Genomic DNA, 20,999 nt, shown 5'->3' on the forward strand with positions numbered 1-20,999 from the left:
CACACATACACTCTTTTGTCCAACGTCATTGTTCAGTTCTGATCTCATAAAAGTCTCTATTTTTTTTTTCATTTTTATTCCCCTATTCAGTCAATACATGTCAACTTACTTACTGGCATTGTTAGGACAATTCCTTTCTTGAGTCATAACTTTCAAGACTTGAACAACTGAAAATGCTAAATATATACATACCTGGAGATGTTCTGATCCATAAAATTAGTCTGTTTTGTGGACTAGAATCCAGTGTTAGGGAATTTGCAGAAAAATGAGTTAGATTTTTACTGAAGGGTATAATAAGATCCCAACCACATGTCACTTTGGTTTCCAAAACAGATAAGGCACTCAGCTGCATTCCTTGATGCAAATCCCTCTAAAACTTCAGACATCATTAATTGTCTGCTGGTTATTTGATGAAAGAAAAAATAAACTTTTCAAAGAGCAAAACAAAAATAGCTATTCCACCAACCCATCCGATGTGAGAAAGTGTGAGAGAGCATTTTTGTTTGCTCCTTAAGTTTTATTAAAAATAATAAACAAAATTTAAAATGATGATTATATGAAAAAGAGAAATAATCAGATGAAGAGTTCAGATGGTCTTTAAACAACTGATCTATTTGTGAAGGATTTGTATAAAGATATGAAAATCTCCCATGTCTTGAGACAATTCTGTGACTGCCTACATAGACAGCTCCTTAGTGGGAATTATATTACTCCTTTCATTACCTACCTCAGACATCCATCATCAGAACTAAAGAATTACTTTTATCTGTAAGCAGTAATAAAAATAGCTGGTACTCCTATACCACTTTAAGGCTTACAAAGTACTTTGCTCACAATAAAATACTGTTCTATGAGTAGGTTAAACATCATTAACGCCATTTTATGGGCGAAGAATATTTAGCTTCCTACAAGATTCAGCTTAGGTGTCAACTCCACAAGAAATCCCTGAGTCTTCTAATAATCCCTCATCCTCCTCAAATTATCCTGTATTTAATATCTGTGCAAATATTGTACCCTATCCCTGATCAATCAATTAACCAATCAACAAGCATTTAAAACATACCTATATGTCAGACACTATGCTAGGCACTGAAAATGCAAAGACCAAATGAAAACACTCCCTGCTCATAAGGAGCTTATATTCTGCCTAGAGAGAAAGCTTGTATATACATAGAAAACACACACACATGCATACATATTTAAGATATAGATAAATCCTCCATCAATTGGCAATGGGTGAATGAATTGTAATGCATGAATGTAATAGAATTTTTTTGTGCTATAAGAAACTAGGAAAAATACAACTTCAGAGAGACATGGAAAGACATATGAATTGATATGGAATGAACTGAGGAGAAGCAGAATAATTTATACTGTAAAATCAATTTTATAAAAATGTACAATTTTGAAAACTTGTATGAATAGAAGAATGAAATGAACAGAGCCAGAACAATATGTCTAACAACAATAACACTATACAAACAACTTTAAAAATTGTAAAAACTCTTATTAACATGACCATCAATGATTCCAGAGGACTGATGATGAAGTATGCTATTCCTGCTCTAACAGAGTGGTGATGGACTCTTGGTGCAGAATGAGACGTACTTTTTTGGACATAGATAATGGGGACATTTTATTTGCTTAACTGCATGTTCGCTAAAGGATTTTCCTTTTCTTCCATTCCTGTCCTCTCACACACATCTCCCCAAGTTACACATGATAGACCTCTGGAGAAAATTGAATGGGAATAGAAAAGAGTATACCTTTTGCTCAGCTAAATATGGCATTTTCACAAAAACTGGTCGTGTATTAAGGCATAAAAACCTCATGATCAAATACAGAAAAACAGAAATATCAAATGTACTCTTTTCAGACCATACAATAAAAATTAAATTTAATAGAGGGTCTTACAAGCATAGATTGAAATTAATTAGAAACCAAATAATCTAATTCTAAAAATGAGTCTGTCAAAGAACAAACCATCGAAGCAATCAATAATTTCATTAAAGAGAATGACAACAAGACAACAATGCAAAATTTGTAAGATGTAGCCAAAGGAGATTTTAGGGGAAAATTTATATCTCTAAACATTCAAACATCAATAAAAGAGAGTAAGATCACAGCAACAAATTGGGGCATACAACTAAAAAACTAGGAATTTTAAATCTTTAATTAAACACCAAAATGGAAATACTGACAATCAAAAGAGAGACTAATAAAATTATAAATTAAAAATTAATAAAATTGAAAGTTAAATACCTTGATGATAAATGAAACTATTCAATCTACAATTTCATGTGCAAACATCTTTTGAAAATTTTACTGTTATAGAAATGCTTGTTTTATTCCATAAATTAAAAAAAAATAAACCATTGCCTAACCTGGTTTAAAAGAAAGAAAAAAGAAAACCAAATTACCAGTATCAAAATTGGAAAGAGTGAATGGACAACTAATGGAGGTGAAATTAAAGCAATTATTAGGTATTATTTTGTCCAATTATGTGCCATTAAAACTGACAATCTAAGTGAAATGGATGAATATTTATAAAAAATATATATAAACTGCCCACATTAACAGAGGAGATAGAGGACTTAAATCTTAGAAAAAAGAAATTGAGCAAGCCATAAATAAACTCCTTAAAAAACAAATTCCCAAGACCAGGTAGATTTACAAATCAATTCTACTAAACATTTAAGGAACAATTAATCCTAATACTGTATAAACTATTTGAAAAAAATACGTGGAGTCTTTCCAAATTCTTTTCATGACAGAGATATGGTTTTGATACCTAAACCAGAGGCAGAAAAAAAAAGAGGAAGAAAACTATAGACCAATTTCCTTAATGAATATTGATGCAAAACTTTAAATAAAATACTAGCAAGGAGGTTACAGCAATATATCACTATGACCAGGTGGGATTTATACCAGGATTGCAGGGCTGGTATAGTATTAGAAAAGCTATCAACAAAATTATCTATATGAATAACAAAAAATAACAAAAATCATGTGATGATATCAATGGATGCAACAACAAAAAAAAGCCTTTGACAAAATATAACATTCATTCCTATTAAAAACAGTAGAACACATAATAAACAATGGAACCTTTCTTACAACAATATGTAGAATCCATCTAAAACCAAGAGAAAGACTTATCTATAATGGGGATAAACTTGAAGCCATTCCAGTAACATCAGTGGTGGAACAAGGATATCCATTATCACCACTTATTATTTAATATTGTAGCAGACATGCTAGCAATAGCAATAAGAAAAGAAAAAAAATAATTGAAGGAATAGAAATAGGCAATGAAAAGAAACATGTTACTTTGCAGATGACATAATAGCACATAGAGAACCCTAGAAAATCAACTAAAAAGCTAGCTAAAAAAATTAACAACTTCAGCAAAGTGGGAGGACATAAAATAAACTTACATAAGCATTCCTATATATTACCAATAAAACCCATCAGCAAGAGATAGAAAGAGAAATTCCACTTAAAATAGTTACAAACAATATAAAACGCTTGGGAGTCTAGCTGTCAAGACAAACCCAGAGATTATATGAACACAATTACATAATCCTTTTAACAGACATAAAGACAAGATCTAAACAACTAGAGAAATATTAACTGTTCGTGAGTAGGCCAAGACAATGTAATAAAATTGACACTTCTACCTATGGTAATTTGCTTCTTCAGTATCATACCAATAAAACTACCAAAAAAACATTTTACAGAGCTAGAAAATGTAATAATGAAATTCATCTGGAAGAAAAAAAAGGTCAAGAATATCAAGGAAATCAATGGACAAAATAATGAAAAAAGGCATACTAGCAATTCCAGATTTCAAACCATATTATAAAGTGGTAATCACGAAAACAATCTGGTACAGGCTAAGAAATAAGAGTGGTGGATCAGTAGAATGTATTAGTTACATAATAAGAGTAGTATATTGCCATAGGAATTTATGGAGTGTTCAGGAAGAACTAACACCTCTGGTGGGAAGGCTTCCCTAGCCCTTTTCAAAGCTATTTATCTATCTTTAGTATTCACCTGTTACCCAGCTCTGACCTGTGGCTCTAATCGTCTGTAGCATGTGTATCAGCCACAGCCCAGGACAGCAATCTAACCTAGGTTGAGGGTAACCCATCAGTGATTTGGGAGAATAGCTACCTCAAGCATGTGAAGACATCATCTAGTGGAATGGGTAGATGAGGACAGTTTGTACCAATGACCATGAAGGTGATTAAAGCAGGTGCCATGGAGTGCTTAGAGTTTGGTCAGACATGAGAAATGCCAAGGTAATCTGCTACATTCCAAGCCATCAACAGTCATCTTGACTTTCGTTTTTGCCACTGCACTTTGATGACTGGAAGAAAGAGTGAGGCTGATAACTGTATGCAACTCTGCCTTCCTTAAATCCAACTTATGCACAAGCCAAACCATCACATCATGACATCAGTGGTCTTCTTTGAAAACTAAAGAGAAACATCAGATCACCATAGTAATCAAGTGCTACATAAATCCAAATATCTTAGTTTTGGGGTAAGAAATCAACATCTGACAAAAATTTCTGGGAAGACTAGAAAGCAATTTGGCAGCAGCTATGCGTTGACCAACATCTCAAACTATATACCAAAGTTAAGGTAAAAATGGATAAATTATTCAGACATAAAGCATGGTATCATAAGTAAATTAGTGGAGCATGGAGAAATGTACCTGTCACATGTATAGATAAGGGAAAAGTTTATTACCAGACAAGAAATAGACAGCATCATGGGAAGTAAAACAGGTAATTTTGATCAGATGAATTAAAAAGCTTTTGCACAAAGAAAACAAATACAGCTAAAATTAGAAGAAAAATGGGAATGTGAGGGGCAAACTTTTAAAACAAGATTTTCTGATAAAGGCCTCATTTCTCAAATATATAGGGAACTGAGCCAAATTTGTTTAAAAAAATACAAAACTATTATCCAGTTGATTAATGGCCAAATAATATAAACAGGCAGTTAAAAAAAAAAAAAGAAATCAAAGCTAACAATAGTCTTATAAAAAAAATTATCTAATTCACTACCAATTAGAGAAATGCAAATTAAATCAACTGGAGATACCACCTCACATCTATTAGACTGGTTAACGTGACAGAAAAGGAAAATGACAAATGTGTAAGGGAATGTTGAAAAATGGAACACTAATGCATTGTTGGCAGAGTTGTGAACTAGTCTATCCATTCTGAAGAAGAATTTGGAGCTATGTCCAAAAAGCTATAAAACTGTGCATACCCTTTGACCCAGCAATATCACTACTATGTCTATATAAAAAAGAGATGAAAGAAAACAGAAAAGATTCTATTTATATGACAACATGTATAGCATCTCTTTTTGTGATGACAAAGAATTGGAAATTGAGATGGTGTCCATCAACTGGAGAATTATGAACAAGTTATAGTATATGATTCTGATGGAATAGCACTGTGCCTTATGCAATAACAAACATAATGATTTCAGAAGAAAACTTAGGAAGACTCATGTGAAGTGATGCAAAGTGAAATAAGCAGAACCAGGAGAACATTGTGCATAGTTACAGCAATATCATAAGGATGATCAACTATGAAAGAATTAGGTACTCTGATCAAGACAGTTCCAAATGACCCATGATGAAAAATGCTATCCATCTCCAGAGAGAGACTTGATGAACTTTGAATGCATATTGAAACATACTTTTTAAACTTTCTTTATTTTTTCCTATTTTTCATCGGTATTTTCTTTTGCAACATGGCTAATATAGAAATATGTTTTGCATGACTTCACATGTAGAATCAATATCAAATTTCTTGCCTTCTTAAGGAGAAAAAAAGAGGCAGAAAGGGGAGAGAAAATTTGAAGCTCAATTTTTTTAAATGTTAAGAAATATTTAACAAAATAAATTAGAATATATTAAAATATGTTCATGGGTACTACCACTAAACAACTGCTCAGAGATCTACAACTTAAATACATCCTTCCCCCAAAGGGATCCCATGATGCCTTCTGAGCCATGAATTCTTGCTGTGAAGCAGTGGACCTTCTTGGCACAGATTCTAATAAATTAAATGCGATTAAATAAACAAACTAAAACAAAACAAAATCACCGTCTAATTTATCAGATTATTTAGTAACTGTTGAACAGTACCTGGGAGATTAGCTACCAACCTCCTTATTTTATGAATGAGGACATTTAGGCCCGGGGAGATTTAAGAGACCTGGGCAAGGTCACTTAACAATAATCATGATGATGATGATAATAGCTAACATTCATATAGATCTTACTATGTGCCAGGCACTGTGTTAAGCTCTTTACAAATGTTATCTTATTTAATCCTCATAACAACCTTAGGAGATAAGTGCTGTTAATATTTCATTTCATGGAAAAGGATACTGAGTCAAACAAAGGTTAAAGGACTTACCCAGTATCTCACAGCTATAAGTGTCTGTAGCTGAATTTGAACTCAAGACTTCTTGACTCCAGGCCCTGTACTCTATGATTTTTCACATGCCCAAAGAAACAATAAGCAAGTAATAGAGTCAGGTCTTCTGACTTAGCCCTCTTCCCCCCGTGCCATGCTGCTTTCTCTATATAGTCTTTCTATCTTAATAAGTTGTATATTTTAAATTTATGGAAAGGCTATTAAAGAAATATAATATTATTGTGCTTCTTCATCATGCCCTCCTTATATTGCTTTCAATTTTCCAAATCTAATCCCAATGAATTTTTTCTCTATTCAAATTTGCCATAAGACATGCCATTTATCAAAAACAGACTTTAACTAGATACTCTTATTTTGGGTCCTTTCTTGATATGCTTGGGGGACAAGTAACTAGTAAAATAACTGTAAGCCATTTTGACAGAAAAATCTATTATTCTAGTTTTATGTGGGTAAAGCACTCCAGACACTCTCACTTTCTGTCTTTCTCTGTCTCTCTCTCTCTCTGCCTCTCTTCTTCTCCCTTCCCCTCCCTCTTTTCCTAAAGTTCCCACCTTGTTCCCTACCGAAGCTCCTTTGCTGTGTAATTCAGCATAATCTTACATGGTTCTTTTGTTCTTGATGATTACATAAAATAAATAAAATATGTCAGATACTAAAATAGCATTCAAGGAATTTTTATATAAACATATGCTAAAATACTTTGATGAAGCATATTGGGCTAGAAACAGGTGGCTAGTAGCAATTTGAGCCAACTTGAGGCTGTTTTGGCAAAATACTGTCTTTTCCACAAAGCAATATCCTTTAGGATGATAGCTTGATCAACTATTTTCTGTTCCTAGTATTATTACAGACTTCCTTTTGCAGAGTATTCTGTTCAAAATGATGCTGAAAGTGAATAACATACGTATGTATGGAGATATGAATTTTACCTGAAACTTCAAACAGCCTAACAATCAGCTGTTAAACTTAAGAGTAAATCTCCTCCTCCCTTTTTTTCTGAAATGAATACCAAACTTTAATAGTCATCATTTTGGGATGTCATTTCTATAAAAAAATACAAATCACAATAATTTCTAAGTTTCCTATTATGTGCTGGGACCTTGGACCTCAACAGGAAAGTATTACTGTCAGGTAATCTGATCAGGCTTTTCTTGCTGCAAGGATCTGAATTAACTAATGATACCAAGTCCTCTGCCAGAGGGTTGGCTCAAGGCCAGCTGCAGATGTTTTAGGAAACATCCCAGCAACCACCCTGGAGTTAACAGGCAGCTTCCAATCAGCTGCACCAGAGGACAGCCTGGTGGTGATGATACTACTGACACCTGTGAGATACCCATGTCTTACAGCCACATTCTCCGTATTAGACATGAACTATGGAATCCTCATCTTTCTGGTGCTATAGGGCACACTCAGTACTGTGTATGATCTGAGAAGGATGTTTTCTTCAAAATAGTATGTGCTTTTAAGATTATGAGATGATTTGTTTGAAATTCTTAAATAAACTATTCATTTGCATTACTTAATGAAAGAAAAGATAATCTGCTTTGCCTATGGTACTTTAGAAGGACATAGGGGAGGAAGAAAGAGCATTGATAAACTAAAAGAATTCAGATGTTGGTGATAAGAATGGTCAAGGGACTTGAAAGCATACCATATATAATATTGGCGGAAGGAAATAGGGAAGTGTATCTTGGAGAATAGCAGACTTGGGGATGGAGGGATGACATGATAACTTCCTTCAAATATCTGAAGGACTGTCTGGAAGAAGGATTGCACTTGTTTTTCCTTTTCCCAGAGGGTAGAATTGGGAGTAATGGGTGAAAATTGCATTCATATATAAATTAACTATAAGGAATATGTCCTAATAAAATTATTCAAAAGGGACTGCCTAGTAACAGCCATGTTATACAATGACTAAGATTGTTAAACTGAGCCCTTCTCAGCATTACGAGGACCTAAGACATTTCCAGAGGCCTCAGGATGGCAAATGCTGTCCACATCCAAAGAAAGATCTATGGAAGTCGAATCGCTATCACTTATTTTTACCTTCTGTTGAGTTTTGTTTCGTCTTTCTGATGGTTCCTCCTATTGGTTTTAATTTTTGCTTACAACTTCACTAATGTAAAAATATGTTTAATGGGTATGTAAATGTAAAGCCTATATCAGATTGTGTGCTGTCTTGGGGAAGGGGGGGAGGAAGGGGGAGAAAAATTTTCAACTCAAAAGCATATGGAAGTGATTGTTGATAAATCAAAATAAATTAAGAAAATTTTTAAAAAAAAGGGACTTCCTTGGGGAAAGAGTGGGTTTTCTCTTACTGGCACCAATAGTGGTACAGATTATTCTTCTTGATGATTACAGAATTTAGAGCTTGAATGGACTTTAGAGGTAATCAACTCCAATTTTCTCTTTATACAGATAAAGACACTAAAACATAAAGAGATGAAGAGACTTGGCCAAGCTCACAGAGGCTGGAATTAGCATAGCTGGGGTTCACACTAAGACTCATCTACTCCAATTCTGTGTTCTTGTCATTTTATATCATGATGCTCTATCAGTCCAAGATTGAACTTTTAATTTTTGGTTTAAAAGACTAGTGCTTTTACCTTAAACCTTTAATGAATGTAATTTAATTCCATTTCAAAGTAAACTTTAAAGAGAATTAGGAAGATTGATTCTCCACTAAATTGCTATTCTGCCTCATCATAATGTGAATGTAACCTTAGATTCTTAAAGCCTGTACCAGTGTAGGTACAGGGAGATGTTACCAAGCTGAAAAGGCTTCAAATACAGCCAAATAATGGACAGTCTATATCTCACTTTATGGTCATCCTCTTCTCTTTAGGTTCAAACAAGCTTATCATCAAATTGACCATAAGATTATATCTTTTCCAGGACCACCGACCTCCCAAGAATATTTTCTACCAAATTATAAATGGGGTTATGGTCTTCATAAATGGATGGAGTAACATATATCCATATATTATTATGTATCACTGAAGCATGGAAGTGTAAGTTACAGAAATAATAGATGTTCTTCCTCGATTTTAATCTATGATTTCACAGTGCACTTTAGGAAATATAGTATTGGGTATTATATTTAGTTGGAGTTGTATTATCCCTGTAAGCTCCACCAAGCTAGGGATCGTGTCTTATGGGAACTTTGTGTCACCACAAGGGTTTAGTTCAGTGCTCTGAACACAGTAGGGATTTAATAAATTTTGAGCTAATTAATTAATTAGCTTTAAGGTAAGATATCTCTTATCTATAATTGACTTTAAATAGTTTTGCTTTTGTGTGTAGATTGAAATGTGCTTAGTTGGGAGAACAAGTGATTGCCAATTCATATGGGAACCATAAAATATTTTTAACTATTTGAATTCAACTTAGGAAAACTAATTTGGGCCATTACCCAGACTTTTTTAGAAATAGGAATTGAGAACCACATTTCATTCATTCATTCACCTATTTATTCTTTCATTTATTTATTTTAACAAGGAAAGAATCCTTGTTCATAGGCCCAAAGAAAGAATAAGGATGTTAGGCAGAATTTACTCATTTTCAACAAGACATGGTAGTGGATGGAAAATGTCATTTTTTTGCTATAGTGAAGTCGTAATCACTAAATCCTAAATTGTCCTAGCTCATTCATTTAATAGAGGCCACATGGGAATAGAGAAATACAATCAAAGGGCCAGAGTCTGTTCTATCCACACAGAAAAACATTAAAAAAAAAGTGGGGAGAAGGAAGTGAAAATAATCATCAGCCCTTTTCACTCTTGATTATGAAAAACAAAATTCTTTTTAGTGAACATTTAGCAAATATTTTTTGGTGTGAGCTAAAGAAACCAAAACACAAACACTTCTAAAACTATTGTGACCTTCCTCAAATTCACAGCTGTTCTTATTCTAACCTTACAGTCCTGGACTAAAAATAAACAAACAAAAAATGAGATGAAATCTTATTTTTACAAATTAAACTCGATGATTTTGGTACCTTTCACTGAGGTTCATCTTTCTTGAATCTCACAGTTTGGAATAAGATAATAAAAAAAGCAATATATTTTCCTTGGATTATGTTAATTCCCTGCATGATTTCATATTATAAGAGAGATATTTAGATTCCATGACTGGGAGGGAGAAATTATTTAGATAAATTTTCACTTGATTGTGAAGATGGTCCCTAGTAGGAGAAGGATAGAAAGATATATTTGTGAATTACTCTCCACAACATTAATAGTGGATGATTAGAAATGACGGAGACTAGATTAAAAACCCTGCTTATTGGAGGATGAGCAACTTAACCTCATGTCTCCCCTCAGTTTCTTTAAGCGCACTTGCAAGAGATTGGACTAAATTATCTCTATAGTCTCTTCTGTTTCTAAATCTATAATAAATAATTTATTCCATTCTTAGTGAACTAGTGATTACACACACACACACACACACACACACACACACACACACACACACACACACAGACACGTGTATTCCACGAAGGAATATAAACACTTTAACTTTAATGAGTCCCTTACAAATTCTTTTTCCTGTTTACCTTTCCATGCTTTTATTGTACCTTGTATTTGAAAGTCAAAATTTCTATTTAGCTTTTGTCTTTTTCAAGAATGCTGGAAATTCCTCTATCATATTGAATTTCTATTTTCCCCCTCATGGATTATACTCAATTTTTCTGATTAGGTGATTCTTGGTTGTAATTCCAGCTACTTTGGCTTCCAAAATATCATATTCCAAGCCCTCTGATCCTTTAATATTAAATCTTGTGTTAACCTGATCAGGACTCTATGATACTTGAATTGTTTGATTTTGGCTGCATGCAATATTTTCTCCTTGACCTGGGAACTCTGGATTTAGCTATACTATTCCCGGCAGTTTTCATTTTGGTATCTCTTTGAGGAGGTGATCAGTGGTTTCTTTCAATTTCTGTTTTGTTCTCTACTTCTAGAATCTCAGGGAAGTTTTCCTTGATAATTTCTTGAAAGATGATGTCTAGCCTTTTTTTTTTTTTGAATCATGGCTTTCATGTAGTCCAATCATTTTTAAATTATCTCTCTCCTAGATCTGTTTTCCAAGTCAGCTGTTTTTCCAATGAGATATTTCACATTGTCTTTTTTTTTTCATTCTTTTGGTTTTGTTTTATGATTTTTTTTTCTCACAAAGTCAGTAGCTTCCATTTGCTCCATTCTCATTTTTAAGGAATTATTTTCTTGGGTGAGCTTTTGGACATCCTTTTCCATTTGCCCAGTTCTACTTTCTAAGGCATTATTCTTCTCATTGATTCTTTGGACCTCTTTTACCATTTGGCCTAGTCTGTTTTTTTAAGATATTTTCTTTAGTACTTTTTGTGTCTCCTTTAACAAGCCGTTGATTCATTTTTCATGATTTTCTTGCATCACCCTCATTTCTCTGACCAATTTTTCCTCTACTTCTCTTGCCTGATCTTCAAAATCCTTTTAGAGCCCTTCCATGGCCTGAGACTAATTCATATTTTTCTTGGAGGCTTTGCATGCAGAAGCTCTGACTTTGTTGTCACTTCTGAGTGTGTTTTGATCTTCCTTGTCACAAAAGTAAGTTTCTACAGTCAGTTTTTTTTTCTATTGTTTGCTCATTTTCCCAACTTATTACTTGATTTTTTTACTCTTTGCTAAGGTAGGGCTGTGCTTCCAGGGTGGAAGGTTAAGCTGTCCCAAGCTTCAGGGTTTTTGTGCAGCTGTTTTCAGAGATACTTCTAGAGATCTATAAGTTTTCAGTTCTTCCAAGATGATATGATTTAAGAATAAGTGTTTATTCTTCTCCTGGCTTGTGCTCTGGTCTGTGACTGACCACATGCACTTTTTTCTGCCCTGGAACTGTGAGGAAGGTCTGCCCTCCACTGCTGCCACAAGCTTTGCTATGCTAGTGTTCTTCCTTGACCTGGAACTGCCACCCAGGACTAAAACTCACATCTGAGTATGGATAAAGCAACAGAATCTTGCCTCAGTGCCAGCAAAGAGACCCCTGTAATCTCCTTCTGAACAGTAGTTTGACCCCTTTACCATCTGTGGGCTGAGAGCTCTGGAAGCAACCATAGCTTCTGCTGATTTGGTCACTGCCAAGGCCTACTCCTGTTTTCCTGGGGCTGAGGCTGTGCTATTGTAAACCATGCTGGACTGTGCTCCACTCTCACCCAGGTCTGACAGAACTTTTCTGCTCACTTTCTGTGTTGTCTTTGCTGTCTGTGGGCTGAGAGATTTAAAAACTGCCACTGCTGCCAATGATTCAGTCATCTCACGGCCTGCTCTAGGTTTGCAGGGGCCCAATCTATACTGGACTACACTCCTGTCTTAGCCTGGTACAAGAGAACTTTCCTGTCCTAAGACAACTTCCAGGTTGTGTTAGGCTGGAAATGTGTTTCATTCTGTCTTTTTGTGGGTTCTGCTGCTCTCAAATTTGTTTAGAGTTATTTTTAAAGGTATTTGGAGGAATCTGGGGGACAGCTCAGGCAAGTCCCTGCCTTTACTCCACCATCTTGGCTATACCCTTCTTTTAAAATATTTTTAAGTACTATTTAAGAAGAAAAGCTTAACAGGATTTTTAAATGAAGAGTTAAAGTGATGGTATAATGCCTTTTCTCAAGTTCTTGTTCAGTTGTTTTTCAGTCATATCCAACTCTTAATGATCCTATTTGGGGTTTTCTTGGCAAAGACACTGGATTAGTTTACCATTTTCTTCTTCTGGTTCCTTTTATTTGTGAAGCAACAGAGGCAAACTTAGGTAAGTGATTTGCCCAGAGTAACATAACCATTAAGTGTCTAAGGCAGATTTGAACTCATGTAGATGTATCTTCCTGACTCCAGGCCCAGCACTCTACCCACTGCGCCACCTAGCTGCCCAGCAAGTTCCTCTCACAGCTATAAAATTTGTCTTTATCATTGAGAATGCAGTTTCTTTTCCTTCAGGAAAAGAGGTAAATTTGTATGTGGAAGCCCTGAAAAACATCACAGAGAATTAAATTGACTATACCTTAGTGGACAGGAAGTAAGTGGTTAACAACATGAGAGTAATTTCACAATGATCTATTTCTGGGTAATTGGATAATCATTTGTTTAGAACAATCATTGAAAACCATAAAAATAGAATGATAATAGTTTATATTTACAAGTCATCCTTTTAAGATTTAAAAGTCATTGTGTATTCCTGTTCTCTCTTAAGCCTCACACCAAGCCGTTGAGGCAGGTATTTATTATAGATGTCAAAAGTATGAATACATTTTTTCCCATTTTACAGGAGAGGAAACAGACTCAGACCCAGAGCACCATCTCTGCCCCATACTGTAATTTCTCAGCCTGATCATATCTGTTCAACTTTGCTCAGTATTGGTAACTTCTACTAACCCACTTTTTTTTTTCATCTGCCTGTTATGTGTTGTTTTTCACTACAAGAAAGCTCCTTGAGGGCAGGAGATATTTTTAAAATTTTTATGCCCATGTTTTGCCTAGTTTCTTGAACTTAGTAAGCACTTAACAAATGCTTTATCTCTCTCAAGCTGTCTATGTATCTATCTATGTATCTATGTATCTATCTATCTTTTCATCCATCCACCTATCTGTTTAGGAAGAAGATACACAACTATCAGTAGCAGAATTTGATCCCAAGTTTCTCCAAACTCCAAATTCAGCATGCTGTTACCATCATTTCACCATGCTTAACTTACCTTATCTGATGTTAATCACTGGTTGGGTATTACCTCAGTTAAACTGAGACCTGGGAAAGACCTTAGCTTAAAAAGGTCAAGGTCTCACACTGCATGAAGGGCCATCTCATGTACTTTTGATCTATCTTGCCACTGGACCCAGATGGCTCTGGAGGAGAGAGTAAGGCTGGTCACTTTGCACAGCCCTACCTCACTGAAATCCAGTTCACTTTCAAGTCATGACATCACCTTCCTTATGTCATTGGTCTTCAAGAATGAAGGAGAAATAAAAACAACATTACCAGAGTAAAGGCTAAAGACAAGAAGATACTGCACTTAATCACTCCCATCAGAAGTATTCAAACAATCTGCTCACTAGAAATTTTTTTTAAAATGTGGATTAGTAAAGACATTAATTTTATCATTACTTTGTAGAGAACTTTGACCAATGCAAAATAATCACTATAATAAACGTGACTGAAGAGCAAAGAAACTACTCAACCAGCAAGCACTTGATAGATTTTTCTGTAGCTGCTCACATCTTCATAGTCACAAAACTAGTGTTATAAAAAATATAAAATTTTATTGTGTTCATCACTTGTTATTTTTTTAAGTTAAAATTAGGTGGGGTCTAAACATAAGTTCAATGATGGATGCCTCCCAAGAGATAATTTTGTTCAATGATACAATAATTGTCAAAATTAAATTAGACTGGGCTCTATAACCCTGGGCAAGTCATTTAACTTCTTAGTTTCCCCAGTCAAGTCTTTAAGAATGTCAGTTGCAAACACAGGTGCTTATAGAAGGAAGTGTCCCATCTAGAAATCCCTAGACTATAGATATACTAGACTGATAGATACACTGATGAAGTCATCAGTTTGCCCCCACCTCTCCAAAAACACAACAACAGCAACAACAAAAACAAAACAAAGAAGTACAAAAGGGAAGGCTTCTCTCATCCAATTTTTCATAAGTGTCATGGTGGCCTTACTACATGGAATACAAAGTAGAGGAAGGCTGAGATCTTAAAATCACCTTCAATTACTGAGATCTTCAAAAGATCCTATTTGCAAATGTCATTTTACTAGTTGCACTGAATATCAAAATGCTAAAAAGATTCCACGATGAAATACACATCCATTCCAACAGAAAAGCAAATGAAAAAAAAAGATATATTTTTCAAATACAATATTCAATACCAAAAGCAACCCATTAAGTTAGCCTATGACAATATAATCCTTGGACAATCTTGCAGATTGACAATGAGCTAAGAGTAGAGTTGAAAAAGTGATCAGGCTATTATACATTTTCAAATTATTCAGTGTTTTCTAGTATCCAAAACTATCCCCAACAGTGAGACAATGATGATAAGACAGTGTATAACACCAGGATCTCAAGAAGATTTTGTATTAACTGTCTACTGTGTTATCTGAGAATAGTAGCAGCTGCCCTCCAGGGACCCAACCTGCCAATTCAAACAGAACTTGGGAAATGCTGCTGTTATAATTTCTTCTCCTTCTCCTCTTTTTTAATTGCATTTTTTTCTAAAACCTATGACAATTTACTTTTTGATCTGCACAGGTTTTTTATTTCTTTGAAATACAGCTCTGAAAAAAGTTTTAAAAAATCCCATTGTGTTTTAAATGGAAGTACCTGACTAGCCTTAAAAACCAAATTATTCTGGCTTTCATTGAATGGCCAATAATAGCCAGCCAAAGCCTTGTTTGATGGCTTAGATGACTGTGTAGACAGCAATTGTTTTCTGCTCTGACCACGGTCTTCCCAGACTGATATTATTGCAATGCTAAAGTGAGCTATCTATTGTTTCAAGTCTTACATAGTCCTTAATTGTTGAATGGACATGGCCTCAGATGAACTAAGACCTGGGAAAGACCTTAATTTAGAAAGGCCAACTTTATCAGCTGTGTCCTGGACCATCAGCAGTTGTCTTGATCTTTATCTTGCTACTAGATTTCCATGACTCTGGAGGAGAAGTGGATGACTTTCCACAGTTCTGTTTCACAGAAATCAAAATGCACACACAAGTCATCATCCTCATGATGTCATTGGTCCTCTTTGAGAACAAAGGACAAACAATACCAAACCTTGCTCTTCCAAGAAGAATTGGTGCTGGTTTCTCAATAACTTTGATGATCTAATGAGAGTTCTGAAAGGTTCTATTTAGTAGTAAAGTCTTTTAATGTTGATCTGATGATGAATTGGGCATAGGAAAGTGAATGTTGAACACGAAGAATCATAAATCAATGGAGCGTGAAAAATGTTTATTGACAATTGACTAAAATATATTTTAATCACATTTAATCCTTTCTGACAGAAGTTAATACATTGTCAACACACAGCTAGTAACTGTCTGAGGTAAGATCTGGATTTGTGTATTCCTGGCTCGAATTCCTACCCTCTATCCATTCAATGAGTGACAATCTAAGACAGAGAAGCATTTTTTGACATCCCCATCACTCCCTTCCAGAATTGCTTCTTTATTTTCTACCCTGCCCTTCACATCCAGCCCTCCTTTCTCTCTCACAATGTCTTATATTCTGTCATTTTCCCTTAATTATACATCAAGTCTTGCCAAGGCATACTTTAGATAGTAAAAGCCCTTTAGTGAAACAAATTTCTGAGCCTAGATATAAACAATGTTCCACCATTTTGTCCCCAAAAAGAAAGATATAGTAAGAGATTTATACCTAGAAAGGACCTTGAAGTCTATTTTATGCAATCTTCTTATATTGTAAATGAAAAGCTTTAGCCTAAAGAGGATGAGTGATCTTTTTGATGTCATGTAGTGAATATTGAAGTGAAGGTTTAAACCCATGTCTTCTGATATTCAATTTTCTCCAGAGGTATATCGTACCTCTTTTTTTTTAATATTCTCTTCATCTCCTTAACTTCTTTCTTGTTTATTTTTTGGTTGGATTTATCTAGTTCAGAGATGGGGAGGTTGAAGTCCCCCCACTAATATAGTTTTGCTGTCTATTTCTTTCTGTAACTCCCTGAACTTCGCCTCTAAGAATTAGGATGCTATACCATATTACTTCATTGTCTATGTTGTCTTTTAGCAGAATGCAGTTTCCTTCCTCCTCTTTTGATAAGATCTATTTTTGTTTTTGTTTTGTCTGAGATCAGGATTACTACCCCTACTTTTTTTTTTTAACTTCAGCTGAAGCATAAAATATTCTGCTCCAGCCTTTTGCCTTTACCCTGTGTGTCGCTCTTTTTCAAATGTGTTTTCTGTAAACAACATGTTGTAGGATTATGGTTTTTAATCCATTCTGCTATCCACTTCTGTTTTATGGGAGAGTTCATCCCATTCACATTCACAGTTATCATTACTACCTTTGTCTTTCTCTCCATTCTCTCCCCACCCCAGTTTATGCTTTTCTTTCTCCTTTCTCCTTTTCCCTCCTCACTACTGTTTTGCTTTTGACCAATGCTTCCCTCAGTCCTTCCTCCCTTTTATTAGCCCATTTCCTTTTCTTCCCTTTTACCCTTACTGCTTCTTCCCTCCCTTCTATCCCCCCTCCCTTTTCTTTCCCCTTTTCCCTCCTACTGCCTGTAGGGCTAGTTAGATTTCTATACCTAACTGACTATGTTTTCCCTTCTCGAGTCAAATCTGATGAGAGTAAGGTTCAAACAACACTCATCTCCCTCCCTTCTTTCCATCTGCTATAATTGTTTTTTGTGTCTTTTCCTGTAATGTAATTTACCCTTGCCTGCCTCCTCCTTTCCTTTTCTCTCAATACATTTTCTTAGATCAGATTAATCCACTAAATTGGATCAATTTACCCACTTGTTTAGATTTTTTTTTTATCATTACATCAAAGTCAGCTTACATCCATCCCCTTTATGCATACCCTTCTAACATGGTGTAATTACAATACAGTTCTCAAGAGTTACAAGTGTCATCTTCCCTTGTAGGAATGTAAACAGTTAGTACTTATTAACAACACATTGTATCTTTCTGTCCTGTTTACCTTTTTATGTCTCTCTTGAGTATTGCTTTTGAAGATCAAATTTTCTGTTGAGCTCTGATCTGTTTATCAGGAAGGTTTGGAATTCCCCTATTTTGTTGAATATACATCTCCTCCCCTGAAATATCATGCTCATTTTTGCTGGGTACTAGATCCTTGGTTGTAATCCAAGGTCCTTTGCCTTAAGGAATATCATGTTCCATGCCTTATGGTCTTTTGATGTAGAAGCTACAAGGTACTATGTAATCCTGATTGTGGTTCCATGATATTTGAATTGTTTCTTTCTGGGTGCTTGCAGTATTTTCTCTTTGACCTGGTAATTTTGGAATTTGGCTACTATATTCCTTGGTATTTTCAATTTGGGATCTCTTTCAGGCAGTGATCAGTGGATTCTTTCTCTGGATATTTTACCTTATGGTTCTAGGACTTCAGTGCAGTTTTCCTTTATGATTTCCTGAAAGATACTGTCCAGGCTTTTGTGTTTTTATCATGATTTTCAGGTATACCAATAATTTTCAAATTGTCTCTCCTGGATCATTTTTCCAGGTCAGTTGTTTTACCAATGAGGTATGTTACATTTTCATCTATTTTTTTAAATTTTTTTCTCTATTTGACTGATTCTTGCTCTCTTATGGAGTCGTTAGCTTCCATTTGCCTGATTTTACTTTTTAACAAATTGTTTTCTTCTATTAGATTTTGTACCTCCTTCCCCATTTGGCCAATTTTATTTTTTAGGAATTTGTTTTCTTCAGTGTACTTTTCTTCCAGTTAACCAATTGTATTTTTTAAGGACTCTTCTACCTCTCTCATTTGACTTTTAAAATCCTTCTTGAGTTCTTCTAAGAAGGCTTTTTGGGCTTCAGACCAGTTCATATTTCCTTTTGATGTTGCAGATGTGGGTTTGTTGACAATGTTGTCCTTTTCAGAATTTTTGCCTTGATCTTCACTGTTCTCACAATATGAATCTATGGTACATTTCTTTTTATTCTTGGTGTTTGCTTATTTCCTAATCTTTAAAGAGATTGAGCTCTCCTGCTGGGGAGCAGAGGGCATTGATCTAAGCTTCTCGTGTTGGGAACCTTGGGCCTTGTCCCTGGCTTTGTGTGCTGGGGCCTCTGATGTTGGCAGTCAGAGGCTGTAGCATTCTGGCAACTTACCTGGTTTTGGGCTGGAATCAGCAACACTGGAAATGTAAGGGTAGGACTGGGCAGTCTGGACCCTGGATATTGCCTGCTATTCCTCTCCTTTTGCTTTCCTTCAGCTCCTTTCAGATGGGTGTTTCAGGATGTTTATCCACTTGGGGCCCGTTGGAATGCTTCACAGATTTGTACTGAGGCACTGGGAGACTGCTATAGAATGCCTAGGCACCTGGTGGTTCTCTGAGCTGGTTTCCACTGGTTCCCCCACCCTCACTGAGGCACTCAGGGGTCGAGGTGTTGGTGTTTGCCAGCTTCACCACCTGTGTTTCAGGATTTCTTCCTGGTATGCTGAAGTGGGACTTTCTTCTAGCTTGCTGAGATGCCTCTGATTCCATACTGCTCCCCTTCCTCCAGGGCAAGAGGGGCCTTTCCTGTTAATCCCTCAACATACCTGGTCTACTAGATTTCTGCACCCCATCTTTCTACTGGTTCAGCTGTTCCAGCATCTTTCCTGGGGTGATATTTTCTGGGCTTTCAGAGGTTGATATGGGAGGGTGAGAGCGACTTATATTTTACTCCACCATCTTGACTCCCAGAAGGAGAAGTCCTCTAAAGACCTTTTTTAAGGACTGACTTTTGTTAGCATTGAATTCCACAGAAATGATTTCTCTATGGTCACATAGATAGTGTTCTTTCTGTCTTCACTCTAGTCGTGTTGTGGAAAGACATGTGGCCTGGCCTGAACTGCTCATCCTACCATTTTGCTTTCTGCTGCTTTCTTTCCTTCTGTGTAATATATATGAGCCTTAAAACCACCATCAAATATTACTGTCTGATGATAATGATGAGTATTATGTTGGGCTTTAAGGTTTGCAGAGTTCTTTACAAATCCTCACAGAGACCTGTGGAGGCAGGTACTATTTTTGCAGTTGAGGAAACTAAGGGAGATTACAGTTAAGCCATTACTTAGGGTCACAGGGGTAATGTGTCTGAGGCTGATTTGTACTCAGGTCTAATTGAATGGGCTTCTATTGTGAAGCACTCCTGGTCTTTGTTTTTTGTCAAATGAATATAATCAATAATATAGGGAGGGATTTTATTTCTTAGGAGGGCCACGTATACAACTCAATAATCAGACAATTAGCTGCTATACTAGTGCTGGGTCTAAGCTGAGTTGAGACCCATTTAACTTTGGGAACATAACATTTCATTAATGTGGAAATGTCCTCCACCTAAGTAGATTTCAACTCTGCTTCATAGACCATCAAAAATTTCAGTGGCTAGAGAGTGCTGAACCTCACCTCTAGGAACTTCATTGCCTTCATAAGGCAAAATGTAGATAATAACTTTAGCATTGATCTCAGTGTCATTATCAAGCCCCAGTGATTTAGGGTATCTAAAGCATTTTGTAAATTTTAAAGCATTATAGAGATATCAGTTGTTATTTTTTGTCATCATCAGCACCACAATCATTACAAACATATGGTCACCCTAGTGATGAGTCTCTCTGATCTAAATGAAGATGGTATTCTAACAATACACATATCAGGACTAGATTCAAAGCTTTTTATAGTTTGTAGGATCTGCTAGATTTTGTTTTCTGCTCACATAATCTGATGTTACCTCCATACCAAAATAAATCATCAAAGGAGGATTTCAATAGAGTCGAAGAAAAGCACAGGGGGAAATAAAGTACAGCTAACCAATAT

Source organism: Phascolarctos cinereus, unplaced genomic scaffold, assembly GCF_003287225.1.
Source record: "Phascolarctos cinereus isolate Bilbo 61053 unplaced genomic scaffold, phaCin_HiC Scaffold_9;HRSCAF=440, whole genome shotgun sequence".
Classification (NCBI taxonomy): domain Eukaryota; kingdom Metazoa; phylum Chordata; class Mammalia; order Diprotodontia; family Phascolarctidae; genus Phascolarctos; species Phascolarctos cinereus.